Source organism: Perognathus longimembris, chromosome 28 (genome assembly GCF_023159225.1).
Source record: "Perognathus longimembris pacificus isolate PPM17 chromosome 28, ASM2315922v1, whole genome shotgun sequence".
NCBI lineage: Eukaryota > Metazoa > Chordata > Mammalia > Rodentia > Heteromyidae > Perognathus > Perognathus longimembris.
In genome coordinates, this window is record NC_063188.1 from 52,497,197 (window position 1) to 52,510,661 (window position 13,465).

General features: G+C 36.5%; 1 protein-coding gene across 7 annotated transcripts in view; it reads left to right on the forward strand.

The window, feature by feature from the left end:
* The window catches only part of Rps6ka6 (ribosomal protein S6 kinase A6), a 192,338-nt gene that overhangs the window by 91,766 nt on the left and 87,107 nt on the right, over nucleotides 1-13,465 (forward strand). The window lies entirely within an intron of this gene.

Here is a 13,465-nt window from a genome sequence, read left to right on the forward strand (position 1 = left end):
AAAAGGAAGAAAACTGTCTTCTAAATTAATTGTCTAAATGAAATACATTGCTGGTTTTAGTACATTTAATAAAATATCTTGCATGTAGTACATGTCCAGGATATAGCAGTTCTTTCTCTTTTCCCACTAAACTCAGAATTACTGTCACTTATAATGAAAACCTTGGGATTTAGGTAGTCATAGCCATAGCCTTCCTCTAGCCTTCCTAATTCTGATCATTTCATGTAAAAATATTGAAGCTCTCATTCTGAATGCTTATAATCACAGATAGAGTGGTTCAGGGATAAGATATGAGTTTGATTTTGGGACGCTTTGAGGGACAAGAAGAAACAAGTAATTTTATTATTACAAATGGCTAATGAGCTGTTTTATTGACATTTAATTTTGTTAGATTTTTTTTCTATTTAGAACTCTTTTCGTAGGAATTGGTTTAATTCATCAAGTGTTTATTAATTATAGGCAGTGCTGCACATTGTGCTGTAATTTGAAATGCCTAATAATATACTATAGAATCTTCTCTTATGCCCTCAGCTTTAAATTCAGGCAGGCAAGACAGGAATTACAGAAAAAGGTATTGTAAAAAGCAGTCAGCAATAATAGCAAGGGAGGATGCTGGTGGTGGTAGATTACAGGTGGGATTGATAAGAGGCCTTGTGGAGGAGATAGAATTTGATCAGGATATTATAGAGTGGTAATTTTTTCAGAGTTGAAAGGAGCATGCGTCATGTATATGGGGACAATATAAGAGAAACAGTTTCTTTAGAAAGGAGGGATCTTATATTCTATTGCTAGATTATAAATCTGATGTAGGAATGGGATATGATGTGAGATGTAGGGAATCTGTTAAATACAGGCGAGGCACAGATTATAAAGTTTAAAGGTTTAATTTTCTTTGTAAATGGGAGCTACTGAAGATTATTGAGGACATGAGAACATTTGTGCTTTGAAGAATAGCTGCACTGGAACAAGGGAGGTAACAGGTTCATGCCTGTAATCCTAGCTACTCAGGAGGCTGAGATCTGAGGACCATGGTTCAAAGCCAGCCTGGGGAGGAAAGTCCCCGAGACTCTTTTATCTCTAAAGAATGATCAGAAAACCGGAAGTGGCACTGTGGCTCAAGTGGTAGAGTGCTCGCCTTGAGCTGAAGAGCTCAGGGACAGTGCCCACTTCCAATGTTGAAGTTCACTACAAAAAAAAAAAGACTTTTGTCATTGGAAATGCTAGTGAGATTTTTAACTTGGGATTGAAGGGATATACAGATGACTAATAGGAGAGTCCTAGCAGAAGTAGAACATCTAGAATTTAGTAATTGAATAAATGTTGAGATTAATTCAAATCACACATTTTCTTATGTTGATACTAGGGCTTGAACTCAGGGCCTCTCACCCTTCCTAAGCATTTTTGCTCAGCTTTTTTGTTCACCGTTGGTTCTTTACCACTGAGTCATTGCTCCAGTCTAGCATTTTGCTGGTTATTTGGAGAGGAAACCTCACAGACTTTTCCTGCCTAGATTGGCTTTGAGCCACAATCCTCTAGGTCTATACCTCCTGAGTAGTTAGGATACAAGTTTCAGTCACCAGGATTATAAGTATAAGCCACCAGTACCTTGCTAGTTTCATAAATATTTGATATGTGGTTGGCAATAACTTTATGCCAGCTACTAAACCAATACAAACATAAACAGATCTTTGCTACAGAGAGGAAAAACCAGAGTGAACTTACTCCCTCTCTCATATTGTTCTGAACAATGTGAAGATTTATGGTTATGCTTGTTATTCTTAAAATATTTATTACTAAGGGTGAATTGTGTTTACTATTAGCAAATTCTTTCCATGCTTTTAAAAATGGACCTTATTTTTGTAATTTTTGTTACTGTGGCATTCATCTTAGTGAGTAGCCATGGTTCCCAGAGTGCTGTTCTGAAGATACGTCTTTCTCAAGTAGGGAAATAAAGTAGAGATGTCTGAATTTTTGTATGCTTTGACCTGGTTTGTATGAAATAGAGAAGAGAGATATGTCAGAATGGCCATAGCCACTCCCACACACAAATGCCTTTCCAGTTCCTCCAAGTCTAACTTTTTAAAGAACCAGTCTAGTCTGGAAATATTCAGGTCAGTTCCTCTAGGGCAGGGCCTTTCCATTTCCTTACCTTGATTTGTTCATTACCTTGCTATTCCATAATAGGCCTAACAATGGTACAGTTGCTTTCTGGGACCATACTATTTCAGTACTACCTCACTCACAATCTCCTTTATAATTTTGTGGAGGAAATTAAGACATTTTCCTTTCTTGTGATTACTTTTTTGATTGATGAGGATATTGTACTTAGCAACAGCTCTGAAAATTGGGTAAGCATAAGGAATTTTGAGGTCAGCTTTTCAGTACTTTGTCAGATTTTGACACATAATGCTTACTCACATTATTTCCAAAGATTATTAACTGCTTTGATTGATAGTTCTTTTCTTTGTGCATTTTTTTCTTGTTTGTTTTTAGATGTGAAAAGAGTTATACAGGAAAGAGATTTGAGAGCTAAACTTAATTTGGCTTTTGCAGAAAACAGAGGTGTTTTCTGAATTGCTCTGTAGGCATTTTGGCATTCTGTGTAACTGATTTACTACTATATTTTAACCTGTTTCTGTACATTTGAAATAGTTGTTTCTCTCTCTCTCTCTCTCTCTCTCTCTCTCTGTGTGTGTGTGTGTGTGTGTGTGTGTGTGTGTGTGTGTGTGTGTGGTGCATGATGTGAGAATCAGGGAAAGAGTGTAAGCAAAATAGGAAAGAGACATAGTATTGCTAATTAATGCATTAATTTCACAAAGTATTCAAGAAGCTTTAGAGGATAAGGAATCCAAAAACAAAAACAAACTTTTACTATTTACAAAAAGGGAAAACATGAAATGGAAATGGATGCATGGATAAAGGATAGAGTAGAAATATAGGTAAGTAAGTGCTAGGGATATATTGTACTTTTCAATATAGGTAACTTACAAGCTTGACCTTAAGCTTCACCGAGGTGATTGTTCAAAACTTCCTCCATGCTATATTAACCTGAGAGTTTAAAAAAAAAATTATCCATACCAGTGCTTCACTCACATTGATCTGATCTGATCTGATCTGATGAGAACCTGCACATCATTCCTCCAGTGAATATGATATATAGGCAATATTTTTAAAGAAAAAAGCTCTAGGATAAATTAGAAACAGTTAATTATTTAGCAAAAACAAATATTTCTTAAACTAGCAATTAGGAAATACATGTTCTTTGAATTAGGATATTCTTTGTGTGTATTCCCTTGCTTTAAGAGCCGAAGGAAGTAATGAAATGTCCTGTAAAGATCTTACTGTTTATTTTGGAAAAATTTGTTTTTGTTTAAGAGTAAAAGCACCATTGCACCATTGTAGTATTTGAACTACATCGGAACCGGGCTTAGAGCCTATTGATTTTAGGGTTTTTTTTTCCTGTGGAGGGTGTTCAGATGGTACACTTTTGCTCAGTGGCTTAGGATTACTTTCCTGGTACTTTTGCTTCCTGAGTATCTGGGATTGCAGGTGTTTACCATTACAGTAGGCCCCACAACCTTTTAACGTGTACTGTATGGATATACTTAGTGTAACCTGGTAGTAAATTAATAGTAGTATATGTACTAGTACTCTTGTAATGATATTTGAATTGATTTGAATTGATTCTCAACATTATTCTGTAAGCGTTTATTCACCGATTGATTATTAAATGCTTACTATGTGTAATGCAGGTTAGTTACTTGATAGGGTTTATTTGGTTACTGTTCCAGGTTTCTGCCTTAATAAAGATCAATTAGCTGTACATCTACTCAGTTTTACATAAAGAGTTAAGGGCATTATAAACAGATGATAAATTATGAGACAAATATTTAATTTAGGACTACAGAAACCTTTGGAAAAATATTCTGTTGATATGGAATATTTTAATTCCTGTAACATTACTCAGAGTTGCACACAGTTCTTTTTTGCCATCTTCCTTTAAAAATATTAGTAGCAGTTGGGCACTGGTGGCTCCTACCTGTAATCCTAGCTACTCAGGAGACTGAGATCTGATGATCACAGTTTGAAGGTATCCCACATAGAGAAGTCTGTAAGACTATTAAATAAACCTGTAGAAAGCCAGTTTCAGTGTTGAGCAAAAAAATCCAAGTGAACCTGGGTGCTACTGGTGGCTCATATCTGTAATATTGTCAATTCAGGAGCTGAGGATTGTGGTTCAAAGCCAGCTCAGGCCAGGAAAGTTTGTGACACTCTTGTATCCAATGAACTACAACAGTAAAAATAAAAAGCCAAAAACCTTGGAGAGTACTAACTTTGAGCAAAAGAAGCTTAGGGACAGTGTGCAGGCACCGAGTTCAAGCCCCAGGACTGGCATACACACAACAAAAAGCGAAGTGAAAGTGTGAGGCCCCTGAGGCAAAGCTGCACTACTGGTACAAAAAGTATTAATCACTAATTTCTTCTTACTTACCTAAGGTATCAAGAAAGTAGAGCTTAAAAAATACATCCTCAACCTGGGACCAGTGGTTCATGCCTGTAATCCTAGTTACTCAGGAGGCTGAAATCTGAGAATAGCTGTTCAATGCCAACTGGAGGGGCTGGGAATATGGCCTAGTGGCAAGAGTGCTTGCCTCGTATACATGAGGCCCTGGGTTCAATTCCCCAGCGCCACATATACAGAAAATGGCCAGAAGTGTCGCTGTGGCTCAAGTGGCAGAGTGCTAGCCTTGAGCAAAAAGAAGCCAGGGACAGTGTTCAGGCCCTGAGTCCAAGCCCAGGACTGGCCAAAAAAAAAAAAAAAAAAAAAAAACAAACCAAAAAACAATGCCAACTGGAGTAGGAATGTCTGTGAGACATGTATCTTGTTAACCACCAAAAAGCCTGAAGTAGGGGCTGGGAATATGGCCTAGTGGCAAGAGTGCTTGCCTCATATACATGAAGCCCTGGGTTCAATTCCCCAGCACCACATATATAGAAAATGGCCAGAAATGGTGCTGTGGCTCAAGTGGCAGTGCTAGCCTTGAGCAAAGAGAAGCCAGGGACAGTGCTCAGTCTCTGAGTCCAAGGCCCAGGACTGCAAAAAAAAAAAAAAAAAAACAAACAAACAAACCTGAAGTAGAGCTGTAGCTTCAGTGGTAGAGCACTATTCTTGAGGAATAATGATCAAGGACAGCACCCAAGCCCAGACCAAGCCCTAGGACTGACATACACACACACAAAAATAGCCTCATTATGTATGTCAGTTCCATTTGTGACTTACGTATCTCCCCTTACTCTGGTATTAGATTATGGAAGATAGAGAAGATTGTGTTTGGACCTGTTGTGTTTGGACCTTTTTTTTGTCACATGGGAAAGGAGACTTATTTTTATTGTTAAATATATTTTTTAATATTATCTAAATTAATGGCTTTTGAACTGGGTACTTTTGGCTCCTGATTTGATAATGGAATGACGAGATTTCTAGTGGTTGGCTTGATGGGTGAGCAAATCATTTTAGAAGTGATAATTTTTTTCTATTTAGCAGTATTTGGTTTAGTACATTCCACATATAACTTGCTGAAGTACATGCTGAAACAATGTCATAAAACAAACACCTCCTGTAGCAATCACAGAATTCTGTTGAAAATCTACTTTGCTGGCCATTTTATTTTCTTTATTTTAATTAATTAATGTGCTTGTCCTAGACCTAGACCTTGAATTCGGGCAGGGAGGGCCTTGGTTCTGTCCCTTGGCTTTTTTTGCTCAAAGCTGGCATGTCAAATCTTGAGCCACAGCTCCACTATGGGATTTGGGTGGTTAATTGGAGATATTAACTATGATCAGATCTCATTCTTTTAAGTAGCTAGGATTATAAGTATGAGCCACCAATTCCTGGCCTTGACCATTTTATTTTACAAGAAAGCTTTTATGTGTAGCCCAGGGTGGCTTGTAACCATGATACTTCTGCCTCAACCTCTCAAATGTTGGGACTGTAGGCATGCACTACCACATTCAGCTCTTACTGTCCTTCAGTTTGGAAAAAAAATTACAGAGACTAAAGAGACATTGCAGAAAAATGAGGTGAAATATAGGTTGTATTTTATGAAATTATGAGTGTACTTTGTGGGTAATGCACTAGCCTGTGTGTAGTATAGTCATTACGATGACAGAATAATATTAGTTGGTTCTTTCATTGCTAGGCCAACTGATAATTTTTTTTTTTTTGGCCAGTCCTGGGCCTTGGACTCAGGGCCTGAGCACTGTCCCTGGCTTCTTCCTGCTCAAGGCTAGCACTCTGCCACCTGAGCCACAGCGCCCCTTCTGGCCGTTTTCCATATATGTGGTGCTGGAGAATTGAACCCAGAGCTTCATGTGTAGGAGACAAGCACTCTTGCCACTAGGCCATATTCCCAGCCCAGAACTGATAATTTTTGAGCCCCGTTTTAGGTTATGGTTACTATTTTCTTTCCAGTCTTGGAGACTGAACTCAGGGACTGAGCACTGTACCTGGCTTCTTTTTGCTCAAGGCTAACACACTGCCATTTGAACCACAGCACCACTTCTTGCCTTTTCTATATATGTGTTCTTTTCTATATATGTGGCCTTTTCTATATATGTGGCGCTGAGGAATCGAACCCAGGGCTTAATGTACATGAAGTAAGCACTCTACCACTAGGCCATATTCCCAGCCTAGGGTATGTTTACTATTTAAAAATTATATAATATATAACAATCTCTGATTACTCAACCCTGGCTACTCAGGAGGCTGAGACCTGGAAGACCTCAGTTTGAAACCAGCCTAGGCAGAAAAGTCTGTGAAACTTCCATCTCCAATTAGCCAACAAAATATCACACTTGACTTAAGCAATGCTACACCAGCCACGAACAAGAAAGGGAGAATGAGAACTCAAGGCTCTGAGTTCAAGTTCCAATATTGACAGAAAAAAATTATCTAGTTCAAACCAGAGAATAATTTCAAGTGGTGGTGATTTTTTTTCTAAAAAGGTCCAGAGAATAGGTATTTTGGGTTTGGTGGCCACATAACACCTGTGTCACATTCTTTTTCTTAAAGAAATGTCTTTAAGAACCTACCATAAAACAAAACAATTCTTAGTTTGAGGGCTATCTGAAAATGGGTAGAATTTGACCCATAAATTAATGGCTTTCAAATTCAGTTTGTGATACCTATAGTGATCTTGAAAACCATATTTAGGATAGAGAAATTAACTGAAAAAATATAAGCTTTTGGAATAATTTCCATGCAGGATATAAAATAAAAAAGAAAACTGTTTTTGAAGGAAATCTGATGACTAGTGCATGCTAAAATATTAAAAGTTATTTTGAGCTGAATATCTGTTGGCTTTTACAATTTAAAGTAAGAGATAAGAAAAATAACACTGGAGATACATTATGTAACTAGCTTTCACAGTTGATTTTAGACATTTCAAGAAAGAAAATAGAAGAACAAATGCATTAGTTTTGAAATTATTTTATGTATTCATCCAGATCCTGAATTCAATCATCATATTCCATAAATACTTATAAATAATATGTTAAATCCTGGAATTATGAAGAATAATAAGATACTTTGTGTTGGTGGCTCACATCTGTAATCTTAGCTACTCAAGAGGCTGAGATTGTGGTTCGAAACCAGCTCTGGGCAGGAAAGTCTGTGAGTCTTTCCTTAAATGAACTCCCCCCCCCCAATAAAAGTTAGAATTGGAGCTGCGGCTCAAATGGTAGAGTGTTAGTTTGGAGCAGAAATATTCAGGGACAGTGCCCCCGCCCTGAGTTCAAGCCCCAAGACACAGTTCCCTCCTCCCTCACCCCCTCTCCCATCATGAACACACATACACACACACACACACACACACACACACACACACGGAATAATAGATATGTACCTTTTAGTTTCTGTGAGCTGATAGTCTGATAAGAGATGTGGATCCAGATAGAAAAAGTGTTCATTGATAGAAATATGTGTAGTATATCAAGTAAAGGGAACAAGGGAAATGAGGAAAGGTGTTAACTTGTGTTTTTTCTCAAGTTCAAAACTTAAAAATATTATTTATTTATTGTCATAGTAATGTATAGAGGGGTTACAGTTTTGTACGTAAGGCAGTGAGTACATATCAAACTTGTTACCTCCTCCCTCATTTTTTCTCCTACCTTCCCCCCTCCCCAATTCCCTCACTTACTCCCCCCCCCATTTGTACAGTTTGTTTACAGCATATTGTCATGTAAGTATTGCTGTTGCATTGGTTTGCCTTTTGCCCTTTGTCTCTACACTTTGATGTTCCCCTTCCCTTCCCTAGTTCTGGTAAACATATATACAATACCCAGGTTATGAAAATCAGTTACAGTGACATCAGGTATAAAACCATGGAGAAGAAAGACAAAAGAAAAAGGCATAATTTGACACGGTACATTAAAAATAATAACAACAATGATAAACCACTTCTTTCCATAACTTGGAGTTCATTTTGCTTAGCATCATCTTATGTGTTCTCTTATGTGTTCCTATGTACTGGCTATTGAGCTATGGTAATCTTCTGCTAGGACTATCCTAGACATCAAGTTAAATGAGTTAACCTTCAAAAGCACAGGAAATCTCACTGTGAGTCTATGATTAAATTTGATTGTTTTTATGCCTTGATTTGAACTGTAGATAGCTAATTCATTTTGTAGCTAAGCATCATAATTTTTCTTAACTACCCCAGTAAAGGAATTGCATGCACGCACACACAGAAGAAAAGTCCTTCCTACCAATTTGGTTCCTTGAAGCAGTGTCATTGGTTAGGGCCAACTACTGAGATAAAAACTGTAAGAATATATAGGAGGAGGGTCAAAGCAAATCACTTTTAGTGAATATATAGGTTGCATCTGATTTCCCGTAATAGTATGTTGACTATGGAATTCAGTCTAAAAGTTGAAAACAATTAAATTTTTCTGGAGAAGTCTCCATAACTAAACCTGTAAAATATTTGATAGTATAAAAGTGAGCATGGAAATTGAACTTTCTGTATACTACAAAACAAAGGGAAACCAAAGCCAGTTTATTTTGGGAAATGCTCTGCCAAAAGTCTAGAGCAATGGATAAATTGTGTTACAATAAAATACATGAAGATAATTTTTCGCTTCTCTTCAATTCCTTCCCTCTTTCCTGTCTTCCTTCCTTCACTTTCCTTTCCTCTCTCCCTCTTTTCCTCCCTCCCTCCTCCTTTTCCTTTTTCTGTCTGTCGTGCCAATATTAGAGATTGATCTCAGGGCCTCATGCTTTTATTTGGCTTTTTTGCTCAAAGGATGGTGCTCTACCATGCAAGGCATGCCTTCAGATCTCCAATTTGTTATTCTTAAAGCAAGAAGTATATCTGTGAGTATGTATGTACCTTTATGGATTAGTTAGGGATATAAGTTTAAAGTTGACCAAATGACTATATTATTGTTTTGAAAGTTACTTCACAAAAAAAAAAATGAAAACTGTAACTACTGAACCAATAATTTATGGTCTATAGCAGAAAGCTTTGATTTACAGATACATTGTTTTGTATATAGATGGCATTCATTTTGATGAAATTTTAAAATATTCTATAACTTTTAATTTATACATATTAATTATACATATTTATGAGTTAGTGTGATGTTTTGATATATGTTTATAATCATCCAATTAGAGTAATTTTCACTTCAAATATTCATTACTTCTTTGTAATAAAAAATTCAGGTTCTGTATTTTGAAGTATATGGTGTTTTTAAAATATTATCTTTAAGGGCTGGGGATATGGCCTATTGGCAAGAGTGCTTGCCTCATATACATGAGGCCCTGCGTTCAATTCCGCAGCACCACATATACAGAAAAAGCCTGAAGTGGCGCTGTGGCTCAAGTGGTAGAGTGCTGGCCTTGAGCAAAAAGAAGCCAGGGACAGTGCTCAAGCCCTGAGTCCAAGACCCAGGACTGGCAAAAAAAAAAAAAAATATATATATATATATTATCTTTAAGTAGTTGTAAAAAGCAGTTTATGAACACAATTACTATAGTTACTAGTCACCCTGCTAACCCTAGAAAGTATTCCTTTGAACTATTTATTTTTATGGGCTTACCAACGTTTCCTTTTCCCTTTCTTCTCTATATACTTTCAGCCTGTGCTAGCTACTCTTCTGTCTCCTTCTAAGATCAACTTCAAAAAAGTCCATTTTGAGATCATCCTTAATTTGAAAATGTGAAATCTAAAGCAGTCCAAAATCAAAAGAATTTTGAGTGCCACAGGAGGCCACAAGTGGAAAGTACCACACCTGACCTTCTGTGATAGGTTTAAATCAAAATATAGCCACACTAAAAATGAAATTCAGAACCAGGAAGTGAAAATATTTTATGAAGGGAGGGAAGCAAAGGAGAGACAAGAATGGAAAGAGGGAGGACAAGCCAATGCAGTCAGTGTATTCAGTGTACACTGTGTATCTATGGGTAGGGATGAGAAGAGGGAAGTGGAGGAGAATGAAGGAAGAGGTGACATTTGACCAATAAGCACTGTATTAATAACTTACGGATTTGTAACCCCTTGGTTCAACTACTTAATAATAAAAGTTCAAAAAAGTTCAGAATATATATATGTATATACACAATGTATATATGTCTATGTATGTATGTCTGTGTGTGTGTATAAAATAAGTTTTGTATTTAAACCGTCATCTCAAAAATGATTAACGTATATGCAGATATTCTACTTCCCCTCAAAAATCCAAATCATTCTTGCTCCACAAAGATTATTCACTTTTATTTGTCGTGTGACTAGTTTATTTCATTTATCATAATACCCTCTAGGCTTATCCATGTTGCCTTAAATGATAGGAGTTCATTTTATTTTGTGACCATCTAGTATTCTAGTACCTAAATACACCATATTTTCTTTATCTGTGTATCCACTGATGAACATTTAGGTCAGTTCTGTATTTTGACTGTTGTAAATATAGTTGCATTAAACATAAGGTTACAGATAGTTCTTTAACATACTAACTTCATTTTTTTCCAGGCCTGGGGTTTGGGACTCAGGGCCTGAGCACAGTCCCTGGCTTCTTATTGCGCAAGGTTAGCACTCTACCTCTTGAGCCACAGTGCCACTTCGGGCTTTTTCTGTTTATGTGGTGCTGAGGAATTGAACCCAGGGCTTCATTCATGCTAGGCAAGCACTCTACCGATAAGCCACATTCCCAGCCCAATTTCATTTTTAAATTTTTTGTAAGAATTTATTTAAATATGACAGGGTAGAGGACAGAAAAATGAAGAAATAGTTCTAGCTCTCCATGCAGAAAATGGGAGTAAAGACTGCCTAATTTAATTTGTTTTGGATATAGTGTTGTCATGTGCTAGTGTTGAACACTATGTATGACAATGATTGCATAAGATTGCATTTCCTAGTAAGGTTACACCTTAGTTTGTTTGAGTATATTCTATAATGTTCACACAATAAAGTTGACTAAGAACACATTTTTCAGAATATCCTGTCAGTAAGCAAGACATCGTGTACCCAGTCGTGACATTATTGTTCTTATAGTAGTAGTTCTATTTTTAGTTGTTGTTTTTTTTGTGAAATCTCCATACTCTTCTCCCTAATAGCTAACTGAAATGTTTATTATACTGTTTTCTGTATTTTGATTTTGTCAGAAAGTATTCACACATAATGCATTTCTTAGTATTGCACTCTAACCAGCTGAGCTAACTGGCTATAAATCACCATACATTTATTAGTTATTTATCAGACATGATTCTTTTTTATCTTGGCAAAGGAAACAGCTCCTTAAGCATAAGTCCTTGGTTCTTCCTGTTCTAGTCTCTAGCACCCACTAGTCTCCATTTTATCTTTATGAATTTGACTCCTCTGGGTACCCCATATAAGTGAATCATATAGCATTTATAGTTTTGAAACTAGTTTTTTTTCCTCTTAGATTGATATCTTTAAAGTTCATCCATGTTTCAGTATGTGTCAGAATTTTTTTTTGCTTTTAAAAATACCCCATTGTATGTATACACTGCATTTTGTTTGTTCATTTGTTCACACATGTTTAGGCTCTTTCTTGTCTTTTATCTGTTGTGAATAATGCTGTTATGACTATGGCTGTACAAATATTTCTTGTTTTCTTTATTGTCAAAGTGAAGTACAGAGGGGTTACAGTTTCATATGTGAGTCAGTGAGTACATTTCTTATCCAACTTGTTACCTCCTCCCTCATTTTCCCCACCTTCCCCCTTTCCCTTTCCCTCTCCCTGCCCATGAGTTGTACTGTTGTTTAAACCAAATGGTTTTGTAAGTTTTGCTTTTGGAATGGTTTGCCTTTTTATCCTTTGTCTCTCAATTTTGGTATTCCCTTCCCTTCCCTAGTTCTAATACACATATATACAGTATCCAGGGTACTAACAAATATTTCTTTGAGATCCTACTTCCAGCACTTTTGAATCTGTACCCAGAAGGTGAATTGCTATACAGTATGCTCATTCTAAATTTGTTGATGATCAACCATACAGGTTTTCATAGTAGGCATTCCATTTATCATCAACATGATACAAAGGTCATGCTTTCCCCACTTTTTCACCTACGGTGAACATTTTTAAAATATTTTATTTATTTATTTTTATTGTAAAGGTGATATTGGAATTATTTTGAAAAAAAGTTTCAGTATACATTCTGGGTTTAGTATGCATTGTGCATTTATCTTCTGCATCTTTCATAGCAACAGAGCTGTGCTTTTTTTTTTTTTTTTTTTGGCCAGTCCTGGGGCTTGGACTCAGGGCCTGAGCACTGTCCCTGGCTTCTTTTTGCTCAAGGCTAGCACTCTACCACTTGAGCCACAGCGCCACTTCTGGCCGTTTCTGGGGAATTGAGCCCAGGGCCTCATGCATATGAGGCAAGCACTCTTGCCACTAGGCCATATCCCCAGCCCCAGAGCTGTGCTTTTGATAAGTCATGTTCAGAGGAATAATTGTCAAGAAACTGAAAGTAGAATTAGGTTTTTTCTACTGTATTAATAGATTTTCCAGAAAGCAGTGTTAAATAACAAAGATATAGCTGCTCAATCTTTCCTCTCTTTTTTAGAATAATTATATACTAATTGCACAGAGGTTTCATTGTGATATTTTCCTACAACTCTTCAGCCCTTTATTTATCAGCCCTAATTGGCCACATGTTTTAAACATTTATAATATTTTCCTGAGTTATTTTGTAGCATGCATTTTAGTTTCATGTCAACAAAATGAGAACTAAGGCATTTGTTTAATGAGGATGTATTTCTAAAGTACTAAACTATAAAATTATCTCTAGAAATGTTCAGGGAAATTTTTAAATTACAGTTATATTCAGTAATATTTATTGTAATGATTATCTATTTCTGTATAACAACTTACTACAAATTTAGTAGATTAAAACCAAGATCCATTTATTATCTTATAGTTTCTATTGGCCAGGAATCTGGGC